Source organism: Manduca sexta, chromosome 19 (assembly GCF_014839805.1).
Source record: "Manduca sexta isolate Smith_Timp_Sample1 chromosome 19, JHU_Msex_v1.0, whole genome shotgun sequence".
In the NCBI taxonomy this organism is placed as follows: Eukaryota; Metazoa; Arthropoda; class Insecta; order Lepidoptera; family Sphingidae; genus Manduca; species Manduca sexta.
The window spans coordinates 2,721,259-2,736,257 of record NC_051133.1 but is presented as its reverse complement, the minus strand read 5'-3'; the positions used below and the strand labels follow the sequence as shown (position 1 = coordinate 2,736,257).

The window sequence follows — 14,999 nt, the reverse complement described above, 5'->3', positions numbered from 1 at the left end:
CTCCAACACATTAAATTCCTTACAAACTTTTTTCATAAAACTACTACTGCTAACATGAAACCTTAAAAATCCAGCTCAAACATTTAAGGACCAATTACGTTAATCTCGAAAGTATTTCATATTTCTCCGAACCTTGCCTACGTGGCTTCCTTACAATGTTGATGTCAGTGGAAATTCAATCTGAAATGTAATTTGATATTTTAGGGGCGGCGTCTTGAGGCGTTTGGGCTTCTTGATTTTTATAATGTATCGTGTGTCGTGGGGTGTGTTTTACGAAGTTTTTATTCAAGTTCTTGAAGATACATGTATATAAAATTAAAACAAGTTATAATTACTTATAGTTTGCTGTGTTATAAAGTAAAAATTTTGAAAAACTTACTTATGAAAAATTACTGGTAAATTTTTCGCGCAGAATATAAAGCCTTATTTTGTGTGTTTGGTGCCATCTATACTATTATATATAAAAGTTTGTTTGTTTGTTTGAACGCACTAATCGCAAGAACTATTGGTTCGAATTGAAAAATTAATTTAGTGCTTCATGGCTTAGGAAGGATATTGGCTATATAACATCGCGCAATGCCTGAGCGATAGAATAGGAGCGAAGCGAGCAACCGATAGGAACGAAGCATCAACGAAAAATGTTACAAAACTGGTGAACTTTTATACCTTTTAAGAGTTTCCGTTGCTGTATGTAATCATGTATAACGGAATTATTCCTCTTAAAAAAATTCTAACAATATATTATAAAACAAAGACCCCCGCCGCATCTATTTGTCTGTCTAACGGCGATAACTACTCATCGGATTTCGATGAATTTGGCATGGAGATAGTTTGAGACCCTGAGAAGGACATAGGCTACTTTCTATCCCAGAAAACTCTCTCATGCGGACGAAGCTGCGAGCAAAAGCTAGTGTAGAATATGTCCGAATATGGCACAGATTGGAGACGGGTCTAACTCGTCGTGCCTTCTTATATTACGGGGAGGAAAATGACACAAGCAGAGATAGATCTAAATCAACATAGATGACGTCGCGGGCAAAACTTTAATAATAATCCTTGAGTTAATGAGTCGTTAACAAAAATATACGAAGTGCATTCTGATTTAGATATAAAAACATTGATAGAACATGCAGCTGTGACAACAATTGCTTCTGACGTCACTAACCCTATATAAAATAGAGAAAGACACATATCACCGCTTATTTAATTGCAACAAATGTAATCGTGGGCTGCAAGAGGAGCCAAAATGAAAATTTATATATTTTTGTTATATTTGGTGAGTGCGTTGATTCTTTATTTATTTTGGCTTAAAGTTCAAAAAGCAATATTTCTTTTGGTGCTCTTTTGCAAGAATTTTAGTGTTTTTTTTTTATTATTAAACAGTTATTACATATACCTCTGTCTCGCATCGGGCGATAAATTTGCATGTTGCATGTTTTAAATATACACCAATAGTTTTTAATTGCCAAGAAAAAAAGGAGTATGCAGGAAGGTAAAACATGATAAATGTGCAGTCAGAATTTTTGTTTACATCTAAATGACAAAGCTATGACGAGTTAAATTTTCATAAATCTTGCGTAAAATTATGGACACAACATGTAGTATGTAACTATTACGTAAATCACACGTCAGATAGGTGTAATTTTACACCTATCAATAGCATTTTTTTAGACCGACACGACAAATTGACCCCACCACACCTGATGGTAAGTGGAGTGGGGTCCAACAGAATGTTGACTGACCAGAGATTTGATAATCATAGGTCAGATTGGTGTTCAGCAATCACTAGCATTTTTTACTCGGAAACGGCAGTGACTCCACTACACCTGATGGTAGACTGTGGTGTAATAGTATGTCGACTGCCTAGAAATGATTACCGCTCGACAGTCGACACAATTATGCCGGCCTGTTGGAACCGGATATACAGGCTGATCCCAGCACGCGACACACTTAGGCGACACAATTATGCCGGCCTGTTGGACCGGATATACAGGCTGATCCCAGCACGCGACACACTTAGGCGACACAATTATGCCGGCCTGTTGGAACCGGATATACAGGCTGATCCCAGCACGCGACACACTTAGGCGACACAATTATGCCGGCCTGTTGGAACCGGATATACAGGCTGATCCCAGCACGCGACACACTTAGGCGACACAATTATGTCGGCCTGTTGGAACCGGATATACAGGCTGATCCCAGCACGCGACACACTTACGTGGGCTACTATAGCGGGTGTGTACGGAGGTCGCTAACCAAGCGCATATAAAATATATCCTACCACCAACAAATAATAATTATTTAATAGACACTCGATTGATATTAAGAGGTATAAAAAAACATAATATTAATTTGCACAAAACAATAAGGCTTTATAATTTGAGATTAAGTTGTGTGAATTGACAAATGGACGCTAATAAATCGGAGTTATATATCAATGTAACCAAAAATAATCTTTTTTTCCGCAAAATTTAATAACAACATATTTTCTTTTCAAATGTTTTCTATAATAGTTTTATTTTCGGTAATTAAAAACTAGTGGTGTAATTATAAACAAAATTATTTTGCAACTTTTCAAATGCTTACTTCTTGAATTAAATTAAAATATCAAATTTTCATTTATCTATTTTATTAATTTACTAATCTACTTTATTGTTATTTTTCTACTTTCTTGTTCTATTTACGATATTAACTCCTTTAAGGTTTAATTAATAAGGGTCTCGGAACGATTCAAAAAAGCTATTATCTGTTTTATCAATTGTGTTATTTAACTAATGAGACATGATAAAATTCCGAAAACTACGATTATTAAGGAATAGTTCGGACTCTCATCACAACTACGTGTAAACCTTAGGATTTGTGGCTTCCAAGCAAGTCTTGGAACTAAGCGACCTTTCACAGTAACACATATGTACCTGTGGAGGAAGGTAAAAATTTCTGAAAGGGAGCCCGACCCAACATATACGTACTTATATTATAACCCCATTATCAGGATGAGTAGATTATATAATGAACTCTATGTTAAACATGGTACCATTGACATAATGAACAGCAGGCCGGGCCTGTTTTTATATAGTATTCGAAAATTAAGTAGTTTGTAGGTAGTACAATTTAGTTTCCATACAATTTATGTTGACATAACTCAATTAAGTATAAGCAGATGTTTATTTTGTTTATTGTTTTTTTGTAGAGTCGTTTCCGTGGTAATTTCAATTAGGGCATAGGTTTAAGGAATACAATCTAGTCTTAATATAATTTAGTGCTTAAGTATTCTTTATAATGTGTTCTGCGTTATGCCTTTTGTTAAATAATAAAAAAAAATATATACATAAATACGGTCTACAAATGGTTCTGCTAATACTTAGATTCTACATAACGGGAAGTCTGCAGGAATCGGGTTACATGGACCTTCACCTCTGATACAACAGAACTGACGGAAGGTTTCAGAAATCTCATTTGTGTAAACATAAAAAAATATTTAATGTATGTTATAAATAATAATAATTTTATTTGTTTCAGATTTATTATAACAATGCAGCCCGGGCATTATACGTTAATCGTACGTATTTACATCAAATTTAATTTTAATTTCTTTATACAAACAACGAAACGTAGAAGTTTACCGCTTGATAGCACGCGATACAAATACGCCTGTTATACGAAGGAGTAGGCAGAGGTCACCCACTCTTTTCCATAGAGACGAGTAACATTAATATTTTCAAATACCTCTTTATTTCTTGGCAATAATTTTAAATAATATTTTATGATGTAAGGAAAACAAAATAATTTGCCGTTGAAAATTAAACATAATTATTGCGTAGTTTCCGTTGGCCACTTAGACAGAAGTTGATGTGCGCGAAATGTTTTCAAAAGTTGCTCGTATACGGTTTACCTATACGCCAAATATCAGAATATTAATTCAATCGATATCTCTATGAAATTTCACCTCAATTAACTTCCTACCTTGGTAAAAAGTTTAAATGAGATTTTTTTAACTAGATTTATAGGACAAGCTTATGAAAAATCTAACCACTACGTAATTGAATATATTATGTTATAATATTTTTTTTAAAGACGTAATTTAAATTCTACAAATAACTACAGGAAATAGTGAAGAAAGAAACGGTAGCGAAGAAAAAACAACAAAAATAAACGAAACGTCTTCTACTAAAACAACATGCAAACCTACGACCAAAGGTGACGATGTAACACACCCGACGGGATCCACTGGAACAACATCGAAACCTACAACCAAAGGTGACGACACAACACACCAGACGGGTCCTACTGGGACAACATCAAAACCTACAACCAAAGGTGACGACACAACACACCCGACGGGTTCTACTGGCACAACATCAAAACCTACAACCAAAGGTGATGATGTAACACACCCGACGGGATCCACTGGAACAACATCGAAACCTACAACCAAAGCTGACGACACAACACACCAGACGGGTCCTACTGGGACAACATCAAAACCTACAACCAAAGGTGACGACACAACACACCCGACGGGTTCTACTGGCACAACATCAAAACCTACAACCAAAGGTGACGACACAACACACCCGACGGGATCTACTGGAACAACATCAAAACCTACGACCAAAGGTGACGATACAACGAGCCCGACGGGACCTACTGGAACAACATCAAAACCTACAACCAAAGCTGACGACACAACACACCCGACGGGATCTACTGGTACAACATCGAAACCTGCAACCAAAGGTGACGACACAACACACCAGACGGAATCTACTGGAACAACATCAAAACCTACAACCAAAGGTGACGATGTAACACACCCGACGGGATCCACTGGAACGACATCAAAACCTACAACCAAAGGTGACGACACAACACACCCGACGGGATCTACTGGAACAACATCAAAACCTACAACCAAAGGTGACGATGTAACACACCCGACGGGGTCCACTGAAACAACATCAAAACCTACAACCAAAGGTGACGATGTAACACACCCGACGGGATCCACTGGAACAACATCGAAACCTACAACCAAAGGTGACGACACAACACACCAGACGGATCCTACTGGGACAACATCAAAACCTACAACCAAAGGTGACGATGTAACACACCCGACGGGTTCTACTGGCACAACATCAAAACCTACAACCAAAGGTGACGATGTAACACACCCGACGGGATCCACTGGAACAACATCGAAACCTACAACCAAAGGTGACGATGTAACACACCCGACGGGATCCACTGGAACAACATCGAAACCTACAACCAAAGGTGACGACACAACACACCAGACGGATCCTACTGGGACAACATCAAAACCTACAACCAAAGGTGACGACACAACACACCCGACGGGATCTACTGGAACAACATCAAAACCTACAACCAAAGGTGACGATGTAACACACCCGACGGGTTCTACTGGCACAACATCAAAACCTACAACCAAAGGTGACGACACAACACACCCGACGGGATCTACTGGAACAACATCAAAACCTACGACCAAAGGTGACGATACAACGAACCCGACGGGACCTACTGGAACAACATCAAAACCTACAACCAAAGCTGACGACACAACACACCCGACGGGATCTACTGGTACAACATCGAAACCTGCAACCAAAGGTGACGACACAACACACCAGACGGGATCTACTGGAACAACATCAAAACCTACAACCAAAGGTGACGATGTAACACACCCGACGGGATCCACTGGAACGACATCAAAGCCTACAACCGAAGGTGACGACACAACACACCAGACGGATCCTACTGGGACAACATCAAAACCTACAACCAAAGGTGACGACACAACACACCCGACGGGATCTACTGGAACAACATCAAAACCTACAACCAAAGGTGACGATGTAACACACCCGACGGGGTCCACTGGAACAACATCAAAACCTACAACCAAAGGTGACGATGTAACACACCCGACGGGATCTACTGGCACAACATCAAAACCTACAACCAAAGGTGACGACACAACACACCCGACGGGATCTACTGGAACAACATCAAAACCTACGACCAAAGGTGACGATACAACGAACCCGACGGGACCTACTGGAACAACATCAAAACCTACAACCAAAGCTGACGACACAACACACCCGACGGGATCTACTGGTACAACATCGAAACCTGCAACCAAAGGTGACGACACAACACACCAGACGGGATCTACTGGAACAACATCAAAACCTACAACCAAAGGTGACGATGTAACACACCCGACGGGATCCACTGGAACGACATCAAAGCCTACAACCAAAGGTGACGACACAGCACACCCGACGGGTTCTACTGGCACAACATCAAAACCTACAACCAAAGGTGACGACACAACACACCCGACGGGATCCACTGGAACTACATCAAAACCTACAACCAAAGGTGATGACACAACACACCCGACGGGATCTACTGGTACAACATCAAAACCTACAACCAAAGGTGAAGACACAACACACCCGACGGGATCTACTGGAACAACATCAAAACCTACGACCAAAGGTGACGATACAACGAACCCGACGGGATCTACTGGTACAACATCGAAACCTACAACCAAAGGTGACGACACAACACACCCGACGGGTTCTACGGGCACAACATCAAAACCTACAACCAAAGGTGACGACACAACACACCCGACGGGATCTACTGGAACAACATCAAAACCTACAACCAAAGGTGACGACACAACACACCAGACGGATCCTACTGGGACAACATCAAAACCTACAACCAAAGGTGACGATGTAACACACCCGACGGGTTCTACTGGCACAACATCAAAACCTACAACCAAAGGTGACGATGTAACACACCCGACGGGATCCACTGGAACAACATCGAAACCTACAATCAAAGGTGACGATGTAACACACCCGACGGGATCTACTGGGACAACATCAAAACTTACAACCAAAGGTGACGACACAACACACCCGACGGGATCTACTGGAACAACATCAAAACCTACAACCAAAGGTGACGATGTAACACACCCGACGGGTTCTACTGGCACAACATCAAAACCTACAACCAAAGGTGACGACACAACACACCCGACGGGATCTACTGGAACAACATCAAAACCTACGACCAAAGGTGACGATACAACGAACCCGACGGGACCTACTGGAACAACATCAAAACCTACAACCAAAGCTGACGACACAACACACCCAACGGGATCTACTGGTACAACATCGAAACCTGCAACCAAAGGTGACGACACAACACACCAGACGGGATCTACTGGAACAACATCAAAACCTACAACCAAAGGTGACGATGTAACACACCCGACGGGATCCACTGGAACGACATCAAAGCCTACAACCAAAGGTGACGACACAACACACCCGACGGGTTCTACTGGCACAACATCAAAACCTACAACCAAAGGTGACGACACAACACACCCGACGGGATCCACTGGAACTACATCAAAACCTACAACCAAAGGTGACGATGTAACACACCCGACGGGATCCACTGGAACAACATCGAAACCTACAACCAAAGGTGACGACACAACACACCAGACGGGTCCTACTGGGACAACATCAAAACCTACAACCAAAGGTGACGACACAACGCACCCGACGGGTTCTACTGGCACAACATCAAAACCTACAACCAAAGGTGACGACACAACACACCCGACGGGATCTACTGGAACAACATCAAAACCTACGACCAAAGGAGACGATGTAACACACCCGACGGGATCCACTGGAACGACATCAAAGCCTACAACCAAAGGTGACGACACAACACACCCGACGGGATCTACTGGCACAACATCAAAACCTACAACCAAAGGTGACGACACAACACACCCGACGGGATCCACTGGAACTACATCAAAACCTACAACCAAAGGTGACGACACAACACACCCGCCGGGATCCACTGGAACTACATCAAATCCTACAACCAAAGGTAAAGACACAACACACCCGACGGGATCTACTGGAACAACATCAAAACCTACGACCAAAGGTGACGATACAACGAACCCGACGGGATCTACTGGAACAACATCAAAACCTACAACCAAACCTGACGACACAACACACCCGACGGGATCTACTGGAACAACATCAAAACCTACAACCAAAGGTGACGACACAACACACCCGACGGGTTCTACTGGCACAACATCAAAACCTACAACCAAAGGTGATGACACAACACACCCGACGGGATCTACTGGTACAACATCAAAACCTACAACCAAAGGTGACGACACAACACACCCGCCGGGATCCACTGGAACTACATCAGATCCTACAACCAAAGGTGGAGACACAACACACCCGACGGGATCTATTGGAACAACATCAAAACCTACGACCAAAGGTGACGATACAACGAACCCGACGGGACCTACTGGAACAACATCAAAACCTACAACCAAAGCTGACGACACAACACACCCGACGGGATCTACTGGTACAACATCGAAACCTGCAACCAAAGGTGACGACACAACACACCCGACGGGATCCACTGGAACTACATCAAAACCTACAACCAAAGGTGACGACACAACACACCCGCCGGGATCCACTGGAACTACATCAAATCCTACAACCAAAGGTAAAGACACAACACACCCGACGGGATCTACTGGAACAACATCAAAACCTACGACCAAAGGTGACGATACAACGAACCCGACGGGATCTACTGGAACAACATCAAAACCTACAACCAAACCTGACGACACAACACACCCGACGGGATCTACTGGAACAACATCAAAACCTACAACCAAAGGTGACGACACAACACACCCGACGGGTTCTACTGGCACAACATCAAAACCTACAACCAAAGGTAAAGACACAACACACCCGACGGGATCTACTGGAACAACATCAAAACCTACGACCAAAGGTGACGATACAACGAACCCGACGGGATCTACTGGAACAACATCAAAACCTACAACCAAACCTGACGACACAACACACCCGACGGGATCTACTGGAACAACATCAAAACCTACAACCAAAGGTGACGACACAACACACCCGACGGGTTCTACTGGCACAACATCAAAACCTACAACCAAAGGTGATGTCACAACACACCCGACGGGATCTACTGGTACAACATCAAAACCTACAACCAAAGGTGACGACACAACACACCCGCCGGGATCCACTGGAACTACATCAGATCCTACAACCAAAGGTGGAGACACAACACACCCGACGGGATCTATTGGAACAACATCAAAACCTACGACCAAAGGTGACGATACAACGAACCCGACGGGACCTACTGGAACAACATCAAAACCTACAACCAAAGCTGACGACACAACACACCCGACGGGATCTACTGGTACAACATCGAAACCTGCAACCAAAGGTGACGACACAACACACCAGACGGGATCTACTGGAACAACATCAAAACCTACAACCAAAGGTGACGATGTAACACACCCGACGGGATCCACTGGAACGCCATCAAAGCTTACAACCAAAGGTGACGACACAACACACCCGACGGGATCTACTGGCACAACATCAAAACCTACAACCAAAGGTGACGACACAACACACCCGACGGGATCCACTGGAACTACATCAAAACCTACAACCAAAGGTGATGACACAACGAACCCGACGGGACCTACTGGAACAACATCAAAACCTACAACCAAAGCTGACGACACAACACACCCGACGGGATCTACTGGTACAACATCGAAACCTGCAACCAAAGGTGACGACACAACACACCAGACGGGATCTACTGGAACAACATCAAAACCTACAACCAAAGGTGACGATGTAACACACCCGACGGGATCCACTGGAACGACATCAAAGCTTACAACCAAAGGTGACGACACAACACACCCGACGGGATCTACTGGCACAACATCAAAACCTACAACCAAAGGTGACGACACAACACACCCGACGGGATCCACTGGAACTACATCAAAACCTACAACCAAAGGTGATGACACAACACACCAGACGGGTCCTACTGGGACAACATCAAAACCTACAACCAAAGGTGACGACACAACACACCCGACGGGATCTACTGGTACAACATCAAAACCTACAACCAAAGGTGACGACACAACACACCCGCCGGGTTCTACTGGCACAACATCTAAACCTACAACCAAAGGTGACGACACAACACACCCGACGGGATCTACTGGAACAACATCAAAACCTACAACCAAAGGTGACGACACAACACACCCGACGGGATCTACTGGTACAACATCTAAACCTACAACCAAAGGTGACGACACAACACACCCGACGGGATCTACTGGAACAACATCAAAACCTACAACCAAAGGTGACGACACAACACACCCGACGGGATCTACTGGTACAACATCAAAACCTACAACCAAAGGTGACGACACAACACACCCGCCGGGATCCACTGGAACTACATCAGATCCTACAACCAAAGGTGATGACACAACACACCCGACGGGATCTACTGGTACAACATCAAAACCTACAACCAAAGGTGAAGACACAACACACCCGACGGGATCTACTGGAACAACATCAAAACCTACGACCAAAGGTGACGATACAACGAACCCGACAGGATCTACTGGTACAACATCAAAACCTACAACCAAAGGTGACGACACAACACACCCGCCGGGATCCACTGGAACTACATCAGATCCTACAACCAAAGGTGGAGACACAACACACCCGACGGGATCTATTGGAACAACATCAAAACCTACGACCAAAGGTGACGATACAACGAACCCGACGGGACCTACTGGAACAACATCAAAACCTACAACCAAAGCTGACGACACAACACACCCGACGGGATCTACTGGAACAACATCAAAACCTACAACCAAAGGTGACGACACAACACACCCGACGGGATCTACTGGTACAACATCAAAACCTACAACCAAAGGTGACGACACAACACACCCGCCGGGATCCACTGGAACTACATCAGATCCTACAAGCAAAGGTGGAGACACAACACACCCGACGGGATCTATTGGAACAACATCAAAACCTACGACCATAGGTGACGATACAACGAACCCGACGGGACCTACTGGAACAACATCAAAACCTACAACCAAAGCTGACGACACAACACACCCGACGGGATCTACTGGTACAACATCGAAACCTGCAACCAAAGGTGACGACACAACACACCAGACGGGATCTACTGGAACAACATCAAAACCTACAACCAAAGGTGACGATGTAACACACCCGACGGGATCCACTGGAACGACATCAAAGCCTACAACCAAAGGTGACGACACAACACACCCGACGGGATCTACTGGCACAACATCAAAACCTACAACCAAAGGTGACGACACAACACACCCGACGGGATCCACTGGAACTACATCAAAACCTACAACCAAAGGTGATGACACAACACACCCGACGGGATCTACTGGTACAACATCAAAACCTACAACCAAAGGTGAAGACACAACACACCCGACGGGATCTACTGGAACAACATCAAAACCTACGACCAAAGGTGACGATACAACGAAACCCGACAGGATCTACTGGTACAACATCGAAACCTACAACCAAAGGTGACGACACAACACACCCGACGGGTTCTACGGGCACAACATCAAAACCTACAACCAAAGGTGACGACACAACACACCCGACGGGATCTACTGGAGCAACATCAAAACCTACAACCAAAGGTGACGACACAACACACCCGACGGGATCTACTGGAACAACATCAAAACCTACAACCAAAGGTGACGACACAACACACCCGACGGGATCTACTGGAGCAACATCAAAACCTACAACCAAAGGTGACGACACAACACACCCGACGGGATCTACTGGAACAACATCAAAACCTACAACCAAAGGTGACGACACAACACACCCGACGGGATCTACTGGAACAACATCAAAACCTACAACCAAAGGTGACGATGTAACACACCCGACGGGTCCACTGGAACAACATCAAAACCTACAACCAAAGGTGACGATGTAATACACCCGACGGGATCCACTGGAACTACATCACAACCTACAACCAAAGGTGACGACACAACACACCCGACGGGATCTACTGGAACAACATCAAAACCTACAACCAAAGGTGACGACACAACACACCCGACGGGATCTACTGGAACCACATCAAAACCTACAACCAAAGGTGACGATGTAACACACCCGACGGGATCCACTGGAACTACATCAAAACCTACAACCAAAGGTGACGATGTAACACACCCGACGGGATCCACTAGAACCACATCAAAACCTACAACCAAAGGTGACGATGTAACACACCCGACGGGATCCACTGGAACAACATCAAAACCTACAACCAAAGGTGACGATATAACACACCCGACGGGATCCACTGAAACTACATCAAAACCTACAACCAAAGGTGACGAGACAACACACCCGACGGGATCTACTGCAACAACATCAAAACCTACAACCAAAGGTGACGACACAACACACCCGACGGGATCTACTGGAACAACATCAAAACCTACAACCAAAGGTGACGATGTAACACACCCGACGGGATCCACTGGAACAACATCAAAACCTACAACCAAAGGTGACTATGTAACACACCCGACGGGATCCACTGGAACTACATCACAACCTACAACCAAAGGTGACGACACAACACACCCGACGGGATCTACTGCAACAACATCAAAACCTACAACCAAAGGTGACGATGTAACACACCCGACGGGATCCACTGGAACAACATCAAAACCTACAACCAAAGGTGACGATGTAACACACCCGACGGGATCTACTGGAACCACATCAAAACCTACAACCAAAGGTGACGATGTAACACACCCGACGGGATCCACTGGAACTACATCAAAGCCTACAACCAAAGGTGACGACACAACACACCCGACGGGATCTACTGGAACAACATCAAAACCTACAACCAAAGGTGACGACACAACACACCCGACGGGATCTACTGGAACCACATCAAAACCTACAACCAAAGGTGACGATACAACGAACCCGACGGGACCTACTGGAACAACATCAAAACCTACAACCAAAGCTGACGACACAACACACCCGACGGGATCTACTGGTACAACATTGAAACCTGCAACGAAAGGTGACGACACAACACACCAGACGGGATCCACTGGAACTACATCAAAACCTACAACCAAAGGTGACGATGTAACACACCCGACGGGATCCACTGGAACGACATCAAAGCCTACAACCAAAGGTGACGACACAACACACCCGACGGGATCTACTGGCACAACATCAAAACCTACAACCAAAGGTGACGACACAACACACCCGACGGGATCCACTGGAACAACATCAAAGCCTACAACTAAAGGTGACGACACAACACACCCGACGGGATCTACTGGAATAACATCAAAACCTACAACCAAAGGTGACGACACAACACATCCGACGGGTCCTACTGGGACAACATCAAAGCCTACAACCAAAGGTGACGACACAACGCACCCGACGGGATCTACTGGAACAACATCAAAACCTACAACCAAAGGTGACGACACAACACACCCGACGGGATCTACTGGAACAACATCAAAACCTACAACCAAAGGTGACGATGTAACACACCCGACGGGATCCACTGGAACAACATCAAAACCTACAACCAAAGGTGACGATGTAACACACCCGACGGGATCCACTGGAGCTACATCAAAACCTGCAACCAAAGGTGACGACACAACACATCAGACGGGAACTACTGGAACAACATCAAAACCTACAACCAAAGGTGACGATGTAACACACCCGACGGGATCCACTGGAACTACATCAAAACCTACAACCAAAGGTGACGATGTAACACACCCGACGGGATCCACTGAAACTACATCAAAACCTACAACCAAAGGTGAGGACACAACACACCCGACGGGATCTACTGGAACAACATCAAAACCTACGACCAAAGGAGACGATGTAACACACCCGACGGGATCCACTGGAACTACATCAAAACCTACAACGAAAGGTGACGACACAACACACCCGACGGGATCCACTGGAACAACATCAAAGCCTACAACCAAAGGTGACGACACAACACATCCGACGGGTCCTACTGGGACAACATCAAAGCCTACAACCAAAGGTGACGACACAACTCACTCGACGGGATCTACTGGAACAACATCAAAACCTACAACCAAAGGTGACGAGACAACAAACCCGACGGGATCTACTGGAACAACATCAAAACCTACAACCAAAGGTGACGATGTAACACACCCGACGGGATCCACTGGAACAACATCAAAACCTACAACCAAAGGTGACGATGTAACACACCCGACGGGATCCACTGGAGCTACATCAAAACCTACAACCAAAGGTGACGACACAACACATCAGACGGGAACTACTGGAACAACATCAAAACCTACAACCAAAGGTGACGATGTAACACACCCGACGGGATCCACTGGAACTACATCAAAACCTACAACCAAAGGTGACGATGTAACACACCCGACGGGATCCACTGAAACTACATCAAAACCTACAACCAAAGGTGAGGACACAACACACCCGACGGGATCTACTGGAACAACATCAAAACCTACAACCAAAGGTGACGATGTAACACACCCGACGGGATCCACTGGAACAACATCAAAACCTACAACCAAAGGTGACGATGTAACACACCCGACGGGATCCACTGGAGCTACATCAAAACCTACAACCAAAGGTGACGACACAACACATCAGACGGGAACTACTGGAACAACATCAAAACCTACAACCAAAGGTGACGATGTAACACACCCGACGGGATCCACTGGAACTACATCAAAACCTACAACCAAAGGTGACGATGTAACACACCCGACGGGATCCACTGAAACTACATCAAAACCTACAACCAAA

General features: G+C 44.8%; 1 long non-coding RNA gene across 1 annotated transcript; it reads left to right on the top strand.

Moving 5' to 3' along the window:
• Positions 1-1,192: 1,192 nt before the first annotated feature.
• LOC119189813 lies at positions 1,193-4,146 on the top strand. The gene is made up of 3 exons (XR_005112629.1): positions 1,193-1,276; positions 3,523-3,562; positions 4,108-4,146. It is a non-coding gene; the product is annotated as an uncharacterized LOC119189813 (long non-coding RNA).
• Positions 4,147-14,999: the final 10,853 nt, after the last annotated feature.